The sequence below is a fragment of the Bombus pascuorum genome, chromosome 3, assembly GCF_905332965.1.
Source record: "Bombus pascuorum chromosome 3, iyBomPasc1.1, whole genome shotgun sequence".
Classification (NCBI taxonomy): Eukaryota; Metazoa; Arthropoda; class Insecta; order Hymenoptera; family Apidae; genus Bombus; species Bombus pascuorum.
The window spans coordinates 12282425-12302285 of record NC_083490.1 but is presented as its reverse complement, the minus strand read 5'-3'; the positions used below and the strand labels follow the sequence as shown (position 1 = coordinate 12302285).

The window sequence follows — 19861 nt, the reverse complement described above, 5'->3', positions numbered from 1 at the left end:
TATACTTTAATATTAATTATACTTCGACTTTCAGAAAGTTATATATCATAAAAGTTGTTTATGATTTTCCTCAATTTTCATATTATGGCAATTAATTTCTATTGGGTCCAGCTAAAATCTTTTCGTCCTGATATTTTCCAAATCTTAATGTACTTACTACATACAACTCACGATATCGTTGTACCGCAAGAAATGCTAATATCTGACATTCGGCTCAAAATAATCACGGAATACCTGAGCAAATGAAATTCTCAGTACTTTAGTATCCGAACATTTCTTTCCTATATTAAACTTTAATATCTTAAGGGTCGTTAAATGATCTAATCGAGGTGCAAAAACGTGACTGGATGTTGGAACATTGACGCACAAAAATATGTAGACCCTCTTATACACCTCCTATACACGTTGATTCCAGATAAAAGATAGTAAGCGTTGCTTTCGATTATTAGCTTCCTGCGTGTTGTTAGTACAAATCGACCGAAACTTTCGCAAGCATATTTATGAGCACAGCGCAAGTATGTAAGCTGGAAGTTGATGAGACGTGTGTATCGTGCGGCGACCGAAATAATTCTACGTCGCGATGGTTTCGGAGCATCGTCTCCGGCGACTGCTCAAATAATAAATTATTGAGCCGCATCGCATGCCACATCGTGGCCACGTCGATGCCTCTCCAGTGAAAATCGATTCATCGACTCGCCGTCCCGCCATTCAGAAGCTTATCCGACATGAATCGCTGCGACGTGTAACGGACGTCGAAAAAAGTACGGGTTAGGTACATCCTCGATAACAGGACACACGGCCATGTGAAAGAACCTTTTTTCATGCCTTTGTTCGTTGTTTTTTTTCATAGGTATATGTCACGGTATTCCTGCTATTTTTCGATGCGTACCTTTTATATTTTACTCGTAGGCATTTGATAAAAAATAGTGGAAAATATTTCGAATATTACTGTTCTCGTTCTTGTAATTCATATTAAACAAAATATGTTGTGTTTTCGTGATCGTATTAGTAGATCGATTGGGAAGTCCTGCCATCACATCGTTTGTATATTTATAATTTTGTTTCAAGATTTTCACAAATGAAGGTATACATATGTCAAAAGACACGCAATATTTAAGATGAGCTTTGAAATAGAACAATTTCTGCAATTTTTCAACAGATAATTTCTCCACCAATATATTATACAACTCTTTTATACGTCATATTTTGAGGATTGAAATATACATATAAATTAAATCTCGATTTATATAAGTCTGCGAGAAAGTAAAATATTCGTATAAAATCATTTAGCTTAATCCAAAATAATGTAAGTCACTTGCAACGTAACGATATCAATTGATCGTTAGTGGATATGCCTACTGATCGACAATTCACCAATAATACATTGATTTGTATTAAGCCATTGATTTGTCGCAAGAATACCGACTTCTCGACGTTTCTGCCGCCATTCAAGCCCGATAACATCGCATCGGATCTATTATAACATCGTTTAAAATCGTTAAACGATCCTGCATAACAAGAGCAAAAAGTGCAGCTATTTCCACTCATTCACGTGACAATACAATACGCATTGAACGCGTTAGATGGTCTCAATAGTATTGCGATCGTTTCTTCGCGGTGCCGCGAAATTATGCGCTCGATCATAGAATTATGGGATCCGACCGATCGATAAATCAATCCCATATGGGGAATGCACGTGGGCAACGGAGAACGAACGACCCTTCGCCGACTTTTGCGTTCAACTCGATCAGTTTTCACGCTCTACGAAAACATCGTTATCGTTTCTTTGTTCTCCTGCTTTTAGCGTTTGTAACAATAAACACGTTACGTACAAGTAGATTACGGATTCTTATGTACTTGCACGAAATTTAAAGATGCAAAAATGTATAGTATCGGGCAAAAATATATTTAATGTATGTACTTGATCAAATATTTAGTAGGTAATACAATTTTCCATCTACATCTCATTTTTTAATTTGCCTTTGTAAAGAGTTTACATATACATGAGTTTACATATCCGCAGTCACGTAGACTATAAATAAATAAAACAGAGAATTTAAATGAAACCTTTCTGAAAATTAAAGTTTGGTTCTATTAGAAAACAATAGTCGTGTAGAGTGAAGGTAATTTCAATTTTAATAGGTTGCATTTGGAGATTAGTTGAAACTAGCAGCAAAGGGATTATTTCTACTTCAGTTTGAAAACTACTTTGAATTTGCATACCTTAAATTTGGCTTAAACTTTGTAAACGTGGGCTTAAAGCGAAAATATAGAATTGTTTAATATGAAATTGTAGAAGATTTCCGAGAAAGCCGAAACTTTCTAATACAAGATTGCTAAAAAGAACTGGAATATTCTTGTCTTAGGCCGCCTTGAGAAAGCTACAACTTTCTTGTCCCAGGTTCTCTAAGAAAACTAGAATTCTACGGTCTAAAATGTGGAAGTCCAAGAAAACTGCATCTCTTGTATTATATATGTCATATATATATTCTCAGATTGTCTATGAATCTGATTTCCTAATAAAAGAACAATGTCCTGTTATTAAACTTCCAAAAATTCTATTTTCTAAAAGTGTAGATCACTCTAATTTTATATTCTTCAAAAATAATATCGGATACGTGTTTACTATTTTGAATTCATTCTGGAAGCAATCAACGCTGAGTTAATACCAGAAACTCATTATACTTGCTAAATTGATAACACTACAATACTACTAACAATTCTAATAATATTCTCTGCGACATTACATGATTTTAAGGAGGATTGTATATTTTTCAAATCCATGACAAAACTATAAAACTATAAAAGCGCCTAATTGTAAACGCCTTTGTGTAAAATTTCCATGTACGAAATTTGATATAAAATTTTTTATATTTTAATGTTAAATTAATTTCGAAAGAATATTCATATATTTTCTATATTCATGTATATTTTGTATTGTTCTACCCATATCATATTTTTGTATATTCATTGTGTTGAAATCACCAATGGAATTCTATTTTTCCGGGATCGTTAAGTTCCAATTCTTCCAATATACGGACCGATAAAATGTTTCGTCCATAGTATTTTCCATCTGTGATAAAAGAACCTCATGAATTGCGGTAGAATTTACGATTCAGTCTTCTTTTATTCGTTCGAATAAGCAGGAAATTACAGGGCCGATCGCAAAACACTGTGGCATTCAAAGCCTTTCGACCAATCGATAAATCAGTTCCATACGCGGAACGCGTGCGGTTAAAGGTGCATTTGCACTATGCGACAAACACACAGGTAAATAGACTTGCCATATTAGCATCAAACATCATACATGTGTGGAAAAACCAGTTTAATTGGAAGCTTTTAATTCAAGATATTAATTCAATTTTTCGACTATTTAGGATGTCCTTAAATATATTTATATCAGAAGTTTGTACTTTATAAATAATAAATACATACATTGTAATATATACGTATAAACAATAAATAATTATAATGAAGAGTTATCCTCATTAATCAAGTTATTTTAAGTAATTTGAAAGCGTATACTAAAATATTGACTTGAAATATTCTTTCACATTTCAAATAAAGTTGATGGTCTCTTAATTATTTCTTAATTTGAAAGAAATAATGATTGTTAGCTGAAGTAATATTATGTCTAATTCTGTAATTACTGATATTATTCCATTAATTGGTTCTTTAACTTTATATATAGCAATCCATATTTCATTAGATATATACACATTATTAATATTATTTCCTGAAGCCAGATTATTTATATTCAAACAATTTCAACTCAGATAACCTATCTTTTTATGTATAAAAATTTGAAATCAAATTATATATCAAGTAACTTGACTAATGTGAGATTTTAACCTACAATATCTACACTTACATATAAATATTATATTGCCCTTTTCCAGAAAAATAAAAAGCTAATTATTTGTTCTAGTCTTAACAAATTCATCTCTAAAAATGATTCATATAATCACAACTACTGCAGATAGATAAGGAATTGATCATTTTCTTTCAATCTCAACAAATTCAACTTTAAAAAGTTTAACCTAAACAATAAAAACAATTACCTTTTTTTACACCTTAAATCCTCATGAAAAATCAAAAGAAATATAAAAGAATCTTCCTTCGAATAATACCAGCAATTCAGAGACACCTTGCATTTATTCCTAATGAAGAAATAACAAAATATAGATTAATCCAAATAATAACAACTATTACTTTTATTCGCGTTTAATACCTTTGTCCAGAATCAAAAAAAATGAAAAGCAATCCTCTTCTACATAATATCAGCAGTTCACTGACACCTTGTACATATTTATTTCACCTCTAATAAAACGAACGAAGCCAGGATACGCAATAGATCAGTTGGTAGCATCACGAGGGCACTTTAATTGGACTCGTTAGTCTCGATAATCGATGAGACTCGCAGCGCGGCGAGCGAGGTCTCGCGAACCGTGAACGGTAACGCGCGAAACGCTGTTAAGTCGTAGGCGCGTTTACACTTTCGCCGCTTAACAGGATTTAGCGGACCCTCGCGAAATAAATCTCGGTTATTTCGGTCGTGGATCGCCGCTGCTCTCCGGCCTCGTCGCACTCTGCTTAGGGAAACTCGCATAAATTCCCCCGTTAGCTCAATAGCCTGCGTTTCTCTTCCGAATTATAGGTTAGGTTACATCCGTGAATCATATTCAACGTGACAAAATCGCGAGCACGAATTGCATGCATAATACTGTTAGTCGATATGTTCGGTGAAATTTGTATAACAAGATGGATAGTGATTTTGAAGAATTTTGTGTATCGCAGGAAATTTGGTGAATCGAAGATTGTGTGAATGCTGTTATTATGATCGAGTGTGTGTTATTACAAGGTATTTGTTTATTAATGTAACATTTTATATTGGTATAAGAGAGTTTCGTATTAGAATCTTTAATTTTATTTATTATTATGAATGTTTTGGAATGTGTGAATGAATTATTTAATAGGTTTGTCAAGTATACGTATGTATATGATGATATACATACATTAAGAAAATTAAGATTTGAAAAAACTTATCTTACTTCCATACAATCTTTACGTGTCCATATATAGAACGATTATTTCAATTTAAACTAATTCATTGATAAAACCATTCAGTTCCTGTTTGGATACCTTCTCCAAATAGCAGGTAGTTTACGACTAATTCGCATTTATAGTTTAGACTCGAGCACGCTATATATGAATACTTCTATTGTGTTCGAATGTGTATGATTTCAACGTATTTTTATTTTTATTTTTATTGACGTGTTTGCGTTGAATTTTAATGCTACCAGAAGTCTTGCATAGTTAAATGTCACGTAACGAATACTTCCCTCGCCAGGCATCGGAAACAAATAAAAATTGTATCCAGCGGCTAAAAATTCATAGCTTTCAAATAAACAATACGTCAATTAATAAGTACCTATTAAAATAAAATAAAAAGTAGTCATTTCTGTCACCCTAAAACTCTTCATTATACATCGCGTAAAAAGCAACATTTCCATACATCACATGTCAATTTGACACCTCAATCTCAACTAATTCTTACAATTAGATATCTTCGGAACATACATTCCCTTAATATACTACCAATTGTTCCCAAAGAGGCACTTCAAACCGGAATCTTGCCATTAAAACGAGGTCGCGGTATCCAAAGATGAGAAGAATCAGCGCTAGTCGTTTTCGATCGCAGTAATTAAGGATTTTCCGGTGGGAAGCGAAGCTAACGAGCTGCTAACGAGCAGCTACGCTCATCATAATCGAAGCCGGACGATCGTTCGCGAAGCACATCGATCCCAAAGAATCGTGAACCATCGTTAACCAGTCGAGAAAACTAGTCGAAGTGTGGTTAAGTCGATGGAAAGTGTCGCGAACGTCACTGATCTTAATCTAGGATTACCGAAGCCGGTTTATTCGCTACAACTTCTATCTTTCTCTCTTCGTTTCATCCAGGTTTCTCTTTTCGTTCCGGGTTGGCTCCTTTGCCGACGATCTTTCGTGGTCCACCGACTGCACCCTTCACCTTGTCTGTTTTCTCTTGCTCCCTTCCTCTTTCTGTCTCTCATTTTCTCGGGGAAAAATCTGCCGGTGGTGCACGGTTTTAATGAGTCTCCTTGAAGCCGGCCGCTCTTCTGCCAGTGGCGTAACACTTCCGGTGGCCTTTCCGTGCTCGATTCGCACTTTATCAGCTTGTTGTCGAGCTCTCTTGAATGGTTTTGTAATTTTAAACGGAGATACGGATAATTGTTTGTAGGATTTTGACTAATGAACAAAATATAGATTTTTGAAATGTGCGATGATTAGCCTGTGGATTTAGGTGAATTATGATGGTTGTTATGATCACAGTGCTTAAATTACGATGATTATTGTGGTGGATTATGCTGATTAGATTACCGATTTATGAGAATTTATGGTTTTATGGACACGATTAAGGAAATGGGATATAAATAGAAATTTGTTTCACCTTCTAAAGATTGTAACATGAGTAATTTATTTTAAACGTTTTGTATATTTTTGCACATTTATATTTGCCATAAATACATAAATATTCACAGGGTTTGAGGTTTTCATTGTTCGTGGTTTCCCTTTATTCCAGTATGTGGCGTTTATATTATATTTTGTATGAATGGCAAAAATTAATTAATTCATCACAGTTTAAAGAGATTAGAAATTCTTAGACACTAATTCAGATAGAACTGTTGAAGTATATTTTAAAAGATAGTTTAGACTTCACAGAAGACCGATTGATTCCATTATTGAAATTCGCAAATAACTATTGAAATAATAAAAGGAGAGCCTGATACAATTTAAATAGTATTCCGGGGAGAAATATTTGATCTTAGCTGATTTCTATCGAGTCTTTCACCACATGCTACGACACTGTCGCGACTCTTGGTTACCTCTTCTCTGTTCCTCGCGTCTTTTTTCCATGATCCGCCTCCGCAGTCCGCCACAACCTTCTTGGGTCTTTCAATATTCACGTGGTTGCTCGAGAACCACTCTTTCGCAGAAACATCTACGCCATTCCACCATTTTTCTAGATCATATACCGCTTTCAACAAAGAGAAGCGGAAAGTGTACGGAAATATTTTGAAGTATTTGAAATTTATAACTCACTCATATTCTAATAATAATTTAATTCTAAAATTCTCGATTTATATATCTATAGAATATAAATTACAATTAAAATAATACACCGAAAATGATAACTCTATGCAGTTGCGTCTATATCTGAATAAAAGAATCGAGGATTAATCTTGTTAAAAGTTTCTGGATATTTTCAGTAATTATAAAACAGGAAGGATATTAAAAATGTGTCATTATTTGGTAGGTTTGTTGATTTTAAAATCTCATTGTAGAAATCGTCGTATATTATCTATATTAGACATGTACGACTGTTCTATAGATAAGATAATATTATCTAATAACTTCATTTATGTATTATGTATATATTTTTGTTATATGTAATTTGTTGATAAAACATTTACAAACCTAGAATCGTATCCCATTTCTTTCAACTTTTATTATAGAATATGCCGATATCCATCATTTTCTTGATTCTTACACAAATACCAGTGTTTCCGTATTAACATGAACATTCGAGTAGTAAGTTTCCTCTCAAGTTTCTACGAATGTGCAAACAAATTCGTAATTGTGATGGTCTTTAGAATGTAGCTGCCTAACTAATGTCGTAAAATACAAAAGCATCTATAAAAGAAGAGCATTGCTTCAATGCAAAATTAAAAAGATACACGTCCAGCGAAAGTTTGAGAATGCTGCGTATTTTATATTTTATATAGTTATTATTATTTTATATAGTCCAAAAATTCGGAAAGAGATCAGTTTAGAATTTCGCTATCTCGGACAACTTTTTAGTAAAAAATTGTATCGAAGTAAAGGATACTGTCATTGACAGACTGCAAACTGTTGTAATTTTATATCTTTATGAATATTACTAAAGAAATGGAACGTAAATTCACTAGATATTACAATAAACTCTCTACTTTGGGTATTTTACATATTCTTGCATTCTCCAAAAATTCTCCAAAAATACATAAGCTTCTGCAGTCTATCGATTGATATTTGCAGCATTAATTAATAATGAAAGTAACACATATGTCAACGGAGATACAATTGGAAAAAAGATTGTAAGCAACAAACAGTAAGATATGATGTAAGTGTACTTTTGTACCATTCAAAAGATTAAATATCTCCGTAAAATCCTAACCCATTTCTCAAATAATCACGTTAAATACAACGTTGAACGATTAGCTCGGCAAGCTTCGCGTATCATACTCGACAGAGTTCGAATTCAAGCATCCCAGAGCGGTCGAATTCCGTCGACGACGAAACGATGGGATTCCAGGCCGGCTGACAGCCTCGAAATCAATTTCCAAATGGACGCCGGGGATCCAGCGTTTCGGATCTCGTGGATCGAAGGCGTCCGCGGCATCCTACGATTCTGCTCCGCGAGTCGCCACACGAATTTGTCGAGCGGAAATACCGCCTTTTATCCCGGTTGCTCCTCTGTCTCTGTCTCTTTTTCTCCCTCGTTCGTTACTTGGAACGGCTCCAAAAGTGATTTGCATCTAACGAAGCCACTTTGTTCTCGCGCGACGTGGCTTTTCTTCCTCGACACCCGGCCATCCAAAACGAACTGCCACGTAAATATCCAAATGGAATAGCTTCATGGAGTAATATTGCCGTGAAAACGAAATAAAACTATTTGGAGAGTTGAGGCAGTTAATGATTTAAATGTCTGAAAAATTAGAAGTGATTTAATAGAGAGGAATGTAAATTCCATGTGAAATATAGCAGAAAATGTTACAATCACTGATGTGATTTATTTTAGCATGATGTAAGTTGAATCTATTAACAGTAGTGTGAGTTTTGATTCTTTGTTGAGAATGTTTGAGGAGAGGCTCGAGATTCGTTTTACTTTCCTGTGATCGAAAATCTTTCCTCGTCCGGAATCGATAGGTTCGTAAATCGACTGAGAAACTGAAGAATTATTCATGGAAAAGTAGCAGAAGACAATGTACTCACTAATGAAATTTTCATATTTTAACCAATACTTGTCTATATAAATATTCATCGAAATTGATAATTAAATTAAATCTCCAAGTGGTAAATGACTTTCAATTAAAATTCTGTGCAGCTTTTTTTAAAACAGATACAATTTGTAACAATTACAAGATACTATTTCCAAACAAGCATCTGTACAAAAATTGTGTAAATCTTCCGAATAATCCTTCTATCAATAATTAATTTAAAACAGCGATACTGGTAATAAATAAATAAATATATAGTACCAGTAAGTAATAATAATCTTCTCTGATTCATATTTGCTAGCAGAAATTCGAAATCAACAATTTACCATTAAATCTACCTGTCCAGAATAGCAATTACATAGTTTCTCAACTCAAAATGAGTCACTTTCGGGTCACTAATCACTATAGTGCGAAGGCATCGATCGTCGAATAACGTAACCGGGAGTTAGCCCGGCCGTGGTTGGTTAATAACGCGGTCTGCTTCACTGTGAATTCCTCGTGATCCAACCCCAAAGGCGGCCTGGTCCGTCAGTCCTGTTACGTTTTATGTCATTGGGCTTTGCGGAGCTTTCACGCTAGCCAGGAGGGTGGTCCGACACTCTTCAACAGTGGTCCGAGCTCTTCTGTTTATCGATTGTTGCGAGTCGTTTACCACTGGCGCTTATATCACCCCCGCACAACCTTTTTATCTCCTTTGCACTCTTTCCATTCGCACGAGTTGTTATTGTTCTTCATACGAAATTTCAAGCCTCCTTTGATGTTGATTGGTTGAGACGCGTTACGTTGAATTGTTTCAAAGTATTTGAAGGTTTATACTTTAGAAGATTCTTTTGGGGATGATGCGGGCTGCTATTTGACGATGATTGGGATAAAATGATTTAATGTGAAAAGCTGAAACTTGAATACACTGTGAGATGTGAAGTTCTGTTTTAGACTATTTTAGAGCATAGAGACTGCGAAAAATTCTTATATAAACTTTTTACGAATATATTATGTGTGTTTTACGAAATAATTTAAAATCTCATTGGTACTGTAATGAGATCTGACTATCATGATTTGATCAAATTAGAAAGTAATCTGAAAATATGTACTTCTATAAGCTACAGGATATTTAGTGCAGGTATTTGTATACTATGCTCACAAAAGTATTCAAACAATCAATTAGTAAGCCTCCACATTCGGTGAGGCCATCTTCAACAGCTATTCACATTATTACTCCTTTACTAAATATTTATCATAAATATCTTGGAACTTCAGATTGGCTTTAAATCTGACTAACATAACCCTGATTAAATCACAGATCGTCCTGCATTTATAGAAAATTTGAAAGTGCAAAATTGTACATGTAGAAAAATACGTAGAACATCTAAAATATAACGTTCTTCATAATACTTGGTAATTAAAACAATTACCTACCGAGATTCTACTTTTTGAATTATATTTTCAACGATATTAATTTGCACAAAAATCCACGACCCAGTCGTAACAATCGTGTTACGTTATAATACTAACGAAATTCCTAATTACTTTACATAATACGCATGATGTTATTATACATAAAATTATCCTATAACAAATGCTCAAATATTTTCGCTTGCCATTGTATCGTATCCACGTACGTATACATATAGCACGTAATACGAGGAAAATCGAGCAAGTCGGTGGAGCACGAGTCAATATTTACCAGGAGACCAGAGACGTGGCAGATTTTCGTCCTTCCGCTGGTAAGATCCTTGTACAGCGAGTCGAAGGATCGCGATGGCTCCCATGGATAGGCAGGAGGATGGGGTGGGGACAGGATACGCCAGCTTTTCGGGACGAGAGCACGAAGAACGCGTGGGAGTGGAGGCTCGTCAAGGACAATAGAAGGCCCGTGAAAGGATCAGAGGAACAGGACGCGGTGCTGGTCCACCGACGTGTGTGTCGGTGATTTGGTGCGCGACGCTGATTGGTCGGCCGCCGGGTGGATCTTCGATTTACGATGCTGCTGTGCGTCGAATGACACGCGGCTTCCTTCCAGCGCTGATTTCGATTAACCCTTTCGCTATTCGCAGGTAGCCACTCGAAAACTGTGCTATATGGGACTGTCTTAACGCGTGGGAATGAGACTGTAAAGAGAAGAATCGTATGCAAGAATTGGGTAAAAACGTGTTGGTTGTATTAGGAATTTAAATATAGTACTCTTTGTAGTAGAATTATTATACTACAGGTAGTATAGTATATTTATTTATTTATTTTCATTTCATTTGGCTTATTACATATAATTCCAAATTATGTTATACGGTGTTGTTTTAATGCGTGGGAAGAGGAAAATTACATGTTAAAAGTGGACAGATTATGTTAGTATATCACAACGTATGTTGCTTAGAGTTATCTGAATTTCTTGATAAAAAATACGTTATGTACAATCCTGCTTATAATTTTTAAGTTGATGCATTGAAAATAAATATTAAAGACAAGGAGATGTTATGAATTATATTCACTCAGAGACTTTTACAGTACAGAGGTAATGCTCTGTTAAATTCTTGGAAAACAAGAAAGGAAAGGGGGATATTATTTAGTAATTATTTTATAACTGTATTATATTCGCTACCGCTATTTATACCGTGCGTATAAATTTTGGTAGAAATACAGTTAACATGCCGGTACATAGAATTCAATCAGATGACTACACAGGAAAAATTGGAGCGAAAAAAAGAATTGCGAAATTATTAAAGTTCTAGCTGCTTGGTTTTCTGAAAATGATACGTATGTATTTCATGATCTTGATACGCAATCAAGTTCTTCGGGACAATTGATACTTTATGTCATAAATATCTACAGAGTTTAGTTACATGATCCTGATGTAGAATTTAGAGGTTATGTCTGTACCATAAGCGCGTTAGAATTTGTAATTCAATTTTATACTACACTGCACACATTACTTGACGAAAGCTTACAAATAGGGTTTCAAACAATATTAAATATCATTTCATGGTATATGAAAAAGAATTTTAATCTAATCTTTTATACATAAATACATATCAATCTTTTATACATAAAAACCAATAGTGCATGTTATCAATTTCACGCGTTCAGATAAATATCTATCTATACATCAAATAAGAACATTGCTCATATTTTACAATAGTGTCGTACTTTACTTCATTTAAGAAAAAAAATCACTAAAAAGAAACTAGGGAACTAATTGATCGTGATTAGTAGTTTTCTACAATTTTTTTATATATAGCGGAAGCGTCTTTATATTTATTTCATCAAATTTTAGTTATAGAAAAGAAAAAATAAAAAATAAATGATTGATAAATAAATTTAAATAAATAAAATCCTGAACTTTTTTCTCTAGTGAGGGATCAGCATCGGGTTTCCGTGGTGTAGTGGTTATCACATCCGCCTAACACGCGGAAGGTCCCCGGTTCGATCCCGGGCGGAAACATTTTTTTTTATTTTTTTAGTATTTACATACCTACATCTAAAAATACCAGTTGATTATAGTGTAATTTTAAAATACGATCAACATCATTGTTTTTTATATTTACCACGGTCGCCCAAAATTTTAGCTCTAAATCACTATTTTATCGATATTTCTCCATATTCATTTATTATATTAAAAGGAATTTCAGTAAATATTTACCATTATATGTTCATATCTGATTTTTAATGATATTTATGACTCACATGCTATAAAAATTTGTAGCCTATATTTCATAGTGTAATGTAGTTTTAATTCTTAAATTAAGGTCAGAATCATATACGATCAAGTAATAAATAGATCTAAGAAATTTTTTAAATGAAAATTTAATATTTTTTTCAAGAGCAATTTTAAGAAATTGATGTATAACCTTGTTTCCGTGGTGTAGTGGTTATCACATCCGCCTAACACGCGGAAGGTCCCCGGTTCGATCCCGGGCGGAAACAATCTTCTTTTGCATTGAATTTTTTGTAGAAAAATTTTGCACAGTACACAATGTACAAGTTACTTCTTTTTGAAAATAGAAATAACAAAATTAAAGTGGAAGTAATTAAAAACAGTAACCGTGTAACGTAGTTTATCGTTGATGTGTCGTGAGATAATTGTGGTAAGATGAAATTTTTAACAATCTTAATATGTTTGGAAATATTTCATTAACAAAATATCCACGAACTTCGATACTTTGGACATACAACCACTATTCTCTAAACTTTTTGATATTTCTTAGATTATTTTTTAGAATTTTCAATATCAAAGCGATAGAATTTAGCGTTCCTCTCAGATATTTTACGATAAGAAAATTTCCTCGACCTTAATTTATTACACGTACGATGCTAATATATTGACGAATTTATTAAAAAGTCAAAGCTTACACCAAATTCGAAAATTTCATTAAAAACAGCGAGGTGCAAAGGTAAAGCAGACAAAATACTTTCTAGCGTTTTAAAAACGCACACGTCCATGCCTCATACTTCACATTAATGATGTTTCACCGGCGGCATATAAATCTGTAGCACTGAAAGCTTCATTTATCCATTTCGCCGGTACTTGTTCCGAATTTTCTGTGAAGAAGATTTTAATGTCCGACATATCGTAACGTGACTACGCGAAATTAAACCATTAAACCGTTCGTAACTACATGAAATCCGATGTTAAAGGGATTAGGTGTCCTATTTAATATTTTTCCTTGAACATTTATAGAAAAACAGTTTATTTTAAAAAAGATTTTGGAGAAGAAAGTTCTGTTTAATGCAAACTCTTTACGATTACTCGGCGCGTGAAGCTTTAAATTCAAAGAAATAATTCTGTGAGCTACTTAATCTCTTCTTTAATACATTTAGTACATTAACTATATTTTACTAGCATTTTTTAATGCATTTAATTCATTTTATTCACTACTACTAATACCACTAATATTCGCATCATTTCTGAAAATAAATATATCTCTCATTAACCTTTACTAACGGAAAATTAAGTTCCATCGAAAACAACGACTATCGTAATATCGACACGAGTATAGAACCAATTTAACAACAGTTTTGAACCGGTATAAAATCTATATAGAATCCTTATCGAAGTAGAACAGAACAGGTATCAAATAACTGGTGAAATGAAAGGTAAGAAATAAAAAAATATGGCAATGATCTATCCATCACTGCACCATGGAAATGTAATTATAAATCTCTTTCTTAATACATTAGTCATAGCACGTATATTAAATTTTTACGTTTACAAGTAATTTTTCATCCTCTTAGTCTCCTCTTAGATGCTATAGGTAGTATTTACATATTTTTAATCGATATACTCTAGAATCATTTCAATGTACTATAACTATTTCATATCTTATAATTAGATCGAGCATATTTATGCAAATTCACTTTGCCAAATTCATATTTTGAAGAAATATCCTAAAACCCGAATAGACTCTTGTTTCGCCTTTTAAATATTCTAATAGATACTTTGCTTTAGATAATTTTGCGCATTATATGCATTCTGCATATTATTGTATTTTTAAATTCCTCATAAATGTATAAACATTCGCAGTTCATTCATAACCGTTTCAGCCAAAACTTTTTTGACAGTTAATTTTGGAACCTTTCCAACTCCTAGGGAAAATTCCTAACAACCAGCCTACGTCTTAAGAGGCGCTCAAAATCATTGACAAAATTCAAGCCCGCGAATTATTCAGAATAAAAGCATCGTCCCAGCGAACAACAGTGCGGGGGTGGTTTTCGAGGGTGCAGCGGAAAGATATCGGAAGGAAAATCGGGCCATGAGCCAACCAGTGAATCTGGAGGCCGTTCAGCGTATCGAGGTCACGACACGTTATTTCGAGACCTCTTTCGCGTCGGTGCTGGCTACGATGAAAGAGCCCCGCGATGATTAACTGTGATCAAGGAAAATGCTGGTAAACCGGAAGCGAGTAATGAAGAGAAAGGTTGGAAACAAATCGACGTCACTTATCAGAGTACTGGATAGACAAGTTGAAGAATGTGAAGGCATTAAATACTCTCGATTTATAGGAGAATTAAATTAAAAAAAGAAAAAAAATGGAAATGGATATCTATACGTAAAAGTATCTACAGTAGCTCGAAAAGTATTTGTTCACCTGTCATAGAAAACTTTTTCTTGTGTATTTTATTATTTTATCGTGTATGTTAATTAAGCGGATATTTCAAGAAAAGTCTTCGGTCTCCTAGAGCCGGTGCGAAATTTTTCCAAGTCCTTACGGCCCAGTCGTGTCGGTCCGAAGTGAGCGATTTTCTCAAAATCGTAAAACGATTAAATAAATGTTACATTCGACTATAATACGTAGAAATAGTACGATTCGTGCAAAAAATGCGTACCTTGTAACGTTAGTTAAAATATTTTGAAATTTTATTTCATATAACTATAGTGAGAGGCAACTACTATCATTATATAGGCAAAATTGGAATGCGATATAAAAATATTGTGTTGGAGTTTTTGCATTTACTGCAAGCTTGTATTTAATAAAAAATTAATATAGTAATAATTAACATTAGTATATACAGTCAGCATATAACAGGTGTTTAAGGACGTTTCATTGAACAGACCGAGACTTATTAATATCGTGCATGATTGCCTGTTTAAATATTTTTACGATCTTTGCAAAATATATTTATACTACATGTACTAAACATCTTATAACTTTTGTACACACTTTTAGAGTCGTCAAACATTTTACCAATAAAGTCCTGATAATTGGGTGTCATTACAGTGATAATAACATTTCGAAATGTTTAGTATAATACAGATAATGTGTTCATAAAAGATGCGAACAAGTGTACGAATACTTTTGCGAACTATTGCGCAATGATTAGACAGCGGATTGTCGTGCATTTATAAATGAGTGGGGGGAAATGTCCACAATAAAGCACTGGTTTAATAAATAAATTTCACAACGACAATGAAAAATTTAATAAAAATCATATTTTTTGGAAAATCGGCTCGAGATTTAAAATCATTAATCTTTGAAAGCACTTTTATTTTTTTTAAAGTAGAAGCTCCAGATAAAGATATTGTTCACATGAAAGTTAAAAAACAGTAGAAAGTAGAAAATCGACGACATGTAATCGAGTGAACGAATAAGAGAATGTGCATTGGTGAATTTACTTGAAACTGTTATTTAATACGACAATTAGTTTCATTTTATTACTCCGGCGTTTCAATAATCGAAGAACAATCGTTCCATTTGTTGATTCTAATATGAATTATTCATCGATATTACAGAATATTAGTGCGGTAATTTGGTAAATTTGAACATTGAAAATAATTTGATATTATAATTCCAATAATTTATTCAGAAACTATCGGTTAGCATAAAACAGTAAAATATTATTTCTATATAACAACAATAAATATGGTAGTAAAGCATGTAGGTATAATTAGTATAGTTCTATTCGTTAAAATTTTATTATTATTAAAAACGCTTATAACATATAGTGCAGATGCTTGTACGTTATTTTCCCAAAATATTTCTCAATGTTACCTGTCACGTTTAAATACAATAAAAAAAGTAACAAATATCTACCAAAAGGAAAAATATAATAAAAGTACAAGAAAGAAATAGAAGAAAAATAAAAAATATATATATATATATATTCTTCGTGGAAATGAGACCAAAGCAAGGGAATGCTGGAAAGAAGAGGGAGAAAAAAGATGCAGACTATGTAAAAGCGGAGACACGTAATAGAAGAATGCGAAATAACGGGAGGACCAAAGGAAACAGAAAAAATACTAAACTAGACTAGAGAAGGACTAATGGAATTGAAAACAATAATGAAGCAGGGAAGGGCAATACAAGACGGGGAGGAACGACAATAAGGAAGCACAGCAAGGAGGCAAAAGCCCAAAAGTTGCCATAGTTTTAGAGATAGATTATACAACGGAGTGCAATATAACAGAGTGGATAAGAGGGGAGGTAGATACATAAGAAATGAGTTTAGATAGATGTAGACAAGGAAAAGAATTTAGAGTTTAATTAGATAGATATAAGGGAGGAGGCAATAGGGTGATAACGCCATAAGACTGAGAAAATGTAAAAAGCGTGATGTAAAACCGAAAACTCGTCCAAAGCCGAAAGGCACGGACTAAGTAAAAATAAATAAAAAAAATATATATATATTCTTCGAGCTGAATAAATTCATCTTTGAAGAATGATTACCATGACTTACATAAATTGAGCATCGAATGAAATTTAAGGCGTGGCATCAGCATGATAATTTGTGACGTTAAAAAAACGACATTTCGGCTGCACCAACTTCGTGTTATTATTAGAACTGGAAAGAAATTACAGCATATCAGCCGGTTATCGATGATCACAGATTCACGACCTCGTGAAACGGTTCGCCAGCTTATCGGAAAGTAACGCGTTCGACGAGTCTTCGAGGCCTCGATTACGCCTCCTCGATCGCCTTGAGTCACCCCGTAAATATCGTACCGCGATCTTAATAAACCAGCCCGGGGAACCGTTCCTGCTTTTATCAATCGAACGACGCGCCCGGCGATTTGTGGAAGCCGATACGACGAAATACGTGAGCCCACGACGATTCATCGATTCATTTTTCCGCCTTGTTACGATAAAGCGGGAATTTACGAACTTGCGCCTCCACGTGAAGCTTTCGGTCGTGTTTCTTTTGCAGTTGTACGTGTAATGCAATTTCGAGGTACCGTTCTCCACTTTGTTACGTTTAATATGGCTGAAACAGCCGAAAAAAGAATTTAACATGGCACTATATTACGATTTTCATTTATCCGAATTTATTGTACAAGATAAAATGTATTCTTTATCCTGGAATGAAGATTTTTTGAAATATTGCAAAGAGGCGAGAGATGCGTTGTTCTCATAATTGCAGAGAAACGATAGAATTTCTGGACTATAGTTGACAATTAAATGATCATAATTATTAGACTGCGAATTTTCTTGCATTTTTACGAAACTTAAAGGCTCAAATATACTGAGAACGCGCACGATCTACAAAAATATATAAAGTCTGCGATATTCATCATACCTTTCCTAATATCCACACTGTGTAATTAATATTTAACAGGTAAAGCTTCCTTCTACCCAGGTACCATTTTTGAATTATATTTATAAAAGTACAAAATACAAGTGAGAGATGCGTTGTTCTCATAATTGCAGAGAAACGATAGAATTTCTCGACTATAGTTGACAATTAAATGATTATAATTATTAGACTGCGAATTTTCTTGCATTTTTACGAAACTTAAGGGCTCAAATATACTGAGAACGCGCACGATTTACAAAAATATATAAAGTCTGCGATATTCATGATACCTTTTCCAATATCTACACTGTATATCTAATATTTAACAGGTAAAGCTTCCTTCTACCCAGGTACCATTTTTGAATTATATTTATAAAAATACAAAATACAAGTGAGAGATGCGTTGTTCTCATAATTGCAGAGAAACGATAGAATTTCTCGACTATAGTTGACAATTAAATAATCATAATTACTAGACTGCGAATTTTCTTGCATTTTTACGAAACTTAAAGGCTCAAATATACTGAGAACGCGCACGATCTACAAAAATATATAAAGTCTGCGATATTCATCATACCTTTCCCGTTGCATCTTTCGATCACTACTCTGGTTAATCTTAGTATTTATGCGAATATTGTATTTCGTTGTTGTAACGTTGTAATTATCTTTCTAATGTAGATTCTCGAAATTTTTTATTTAATATTTATATTTCCTAATATCCACACTGTGTAATTAATATTTAACAGATAGAGATTCTTTCTACCCAGGTACCATTTTTTGAATCATATTTATAAAAATACAAGTTTGCATGAATGTCCGCAGTCTAATAATTACTTAGTCACTTATGGCGTTATATATACTATCACAGAGGCATAATCGAATCTTTTCCAAGCTCATCCGTGATTCCATCGGCCGCAATATGGTGACCAGCCCTCAGCGACGCCAACAGGCATTGATTTCACGCGTGGGCCAGGATGTCGGGATATCGATCGCGCCCCCTGCAACGTTTCTCGCCTTCTTCGCTCCGTCTCGATCCCCCTAAAACCGTTCCTCCCCGTGTATTTCATCAATTTTTTTTTCCTTTTTGCCGTGTGATTTTTAATCTCGAGTAATTGGAAGCGTGATCGATGAAACGAAGGTTGGTTACGTGTGCGAAAAGAACGATTTCACGCTTGTATTGGCAATAATTTTTCATGTGTTTGCTGCAAATTGAAGAATTTTTCTCGGTATATACATGTAAAAAGCTTTGAAGTTTATGTTGGTTATAATTTCCAGTATTTCATGCGCAAATTTTGCAATTTTTATTACGATCTATTGATTGTAGTTCCGCATCCTCAATTTCAATTTTATTAGTATTATACTTGTGAAAAATCATTAGGAAATTATCGAAAAAAATTGTTATTTCATACGATAGAATTACATACGTTTGATATATTGAACTCGTACGTTCAATATTATATTTGCAATCTTTTATTGCTCACGTCTATATCCGTTGCATCTTTCGATCCCTGCTCTGATACGTCTGAAAAATCATTAGAAACTTATCGAAATGATTGTTATTTCATTCGATAGAATTACATACGTTCAATATTATATTCGCGATCTTTTATTGCTCACGTCTATATCCGTTGCATCTTTCGATCCCTGCTCTGATACGTCTGAAAAATCATTAGAAACTTATCGAAATGATTGTTATTTCATTCAATAGAATTACATACGTTCAATATTATATTTGCGATCTTTTATTGCTCACGTCTATATCCGTTGTATCTTTCGATCCCTGTTCTGATACGTCTGAAAAATCA

At 33.7% G+C, this 19861-nt stretch overlaps 1 protein-coding gene and 2 non-coding genes across 3 annotated transcripts in view; 2 read left to right on the top strand and 1 right to left on the bottom strand.

Annotated features, from left to right (window-relative positions):
• LOC132905365 (ras-related protein Rab-37) overlaps positions 1-4150 on the bottom strand; it is a 176959-nt gene extending 172809 nt beyond the window's left edge. The window contains exon 1 of the mRNA XM_060956578.1: positions 4062-4150. The gene's annotated coding sequence lies outside the window, so the exon portion shown is untranslated. The remainder of the gene's footprint in view (positions 1-4061) is intronic.
• Positions 4151-12419: 8269 nt separating this feature from the next.
• Positions 12420-12492, top strand: Trnav-aac (transfer RNA valine (anticodon AAC)). The gene has a single exon. It is a non-coding gene; the product is annotated as a tRNA-Val (tRNA).
• Positions 12493-12901: 409 nt separating this feature from the next.
• On the top strand, positions 12902-12974 carry Trnav-aac (transfer RNA valine (anticodon AAC)). Its single transcript has one exon. It is a non-coding gene; the product is annotated as a tRNA-Val (tRNA).
• The last annotated feature ends 6887 nt before the right edge of the window (positions 12975-19861 follow it).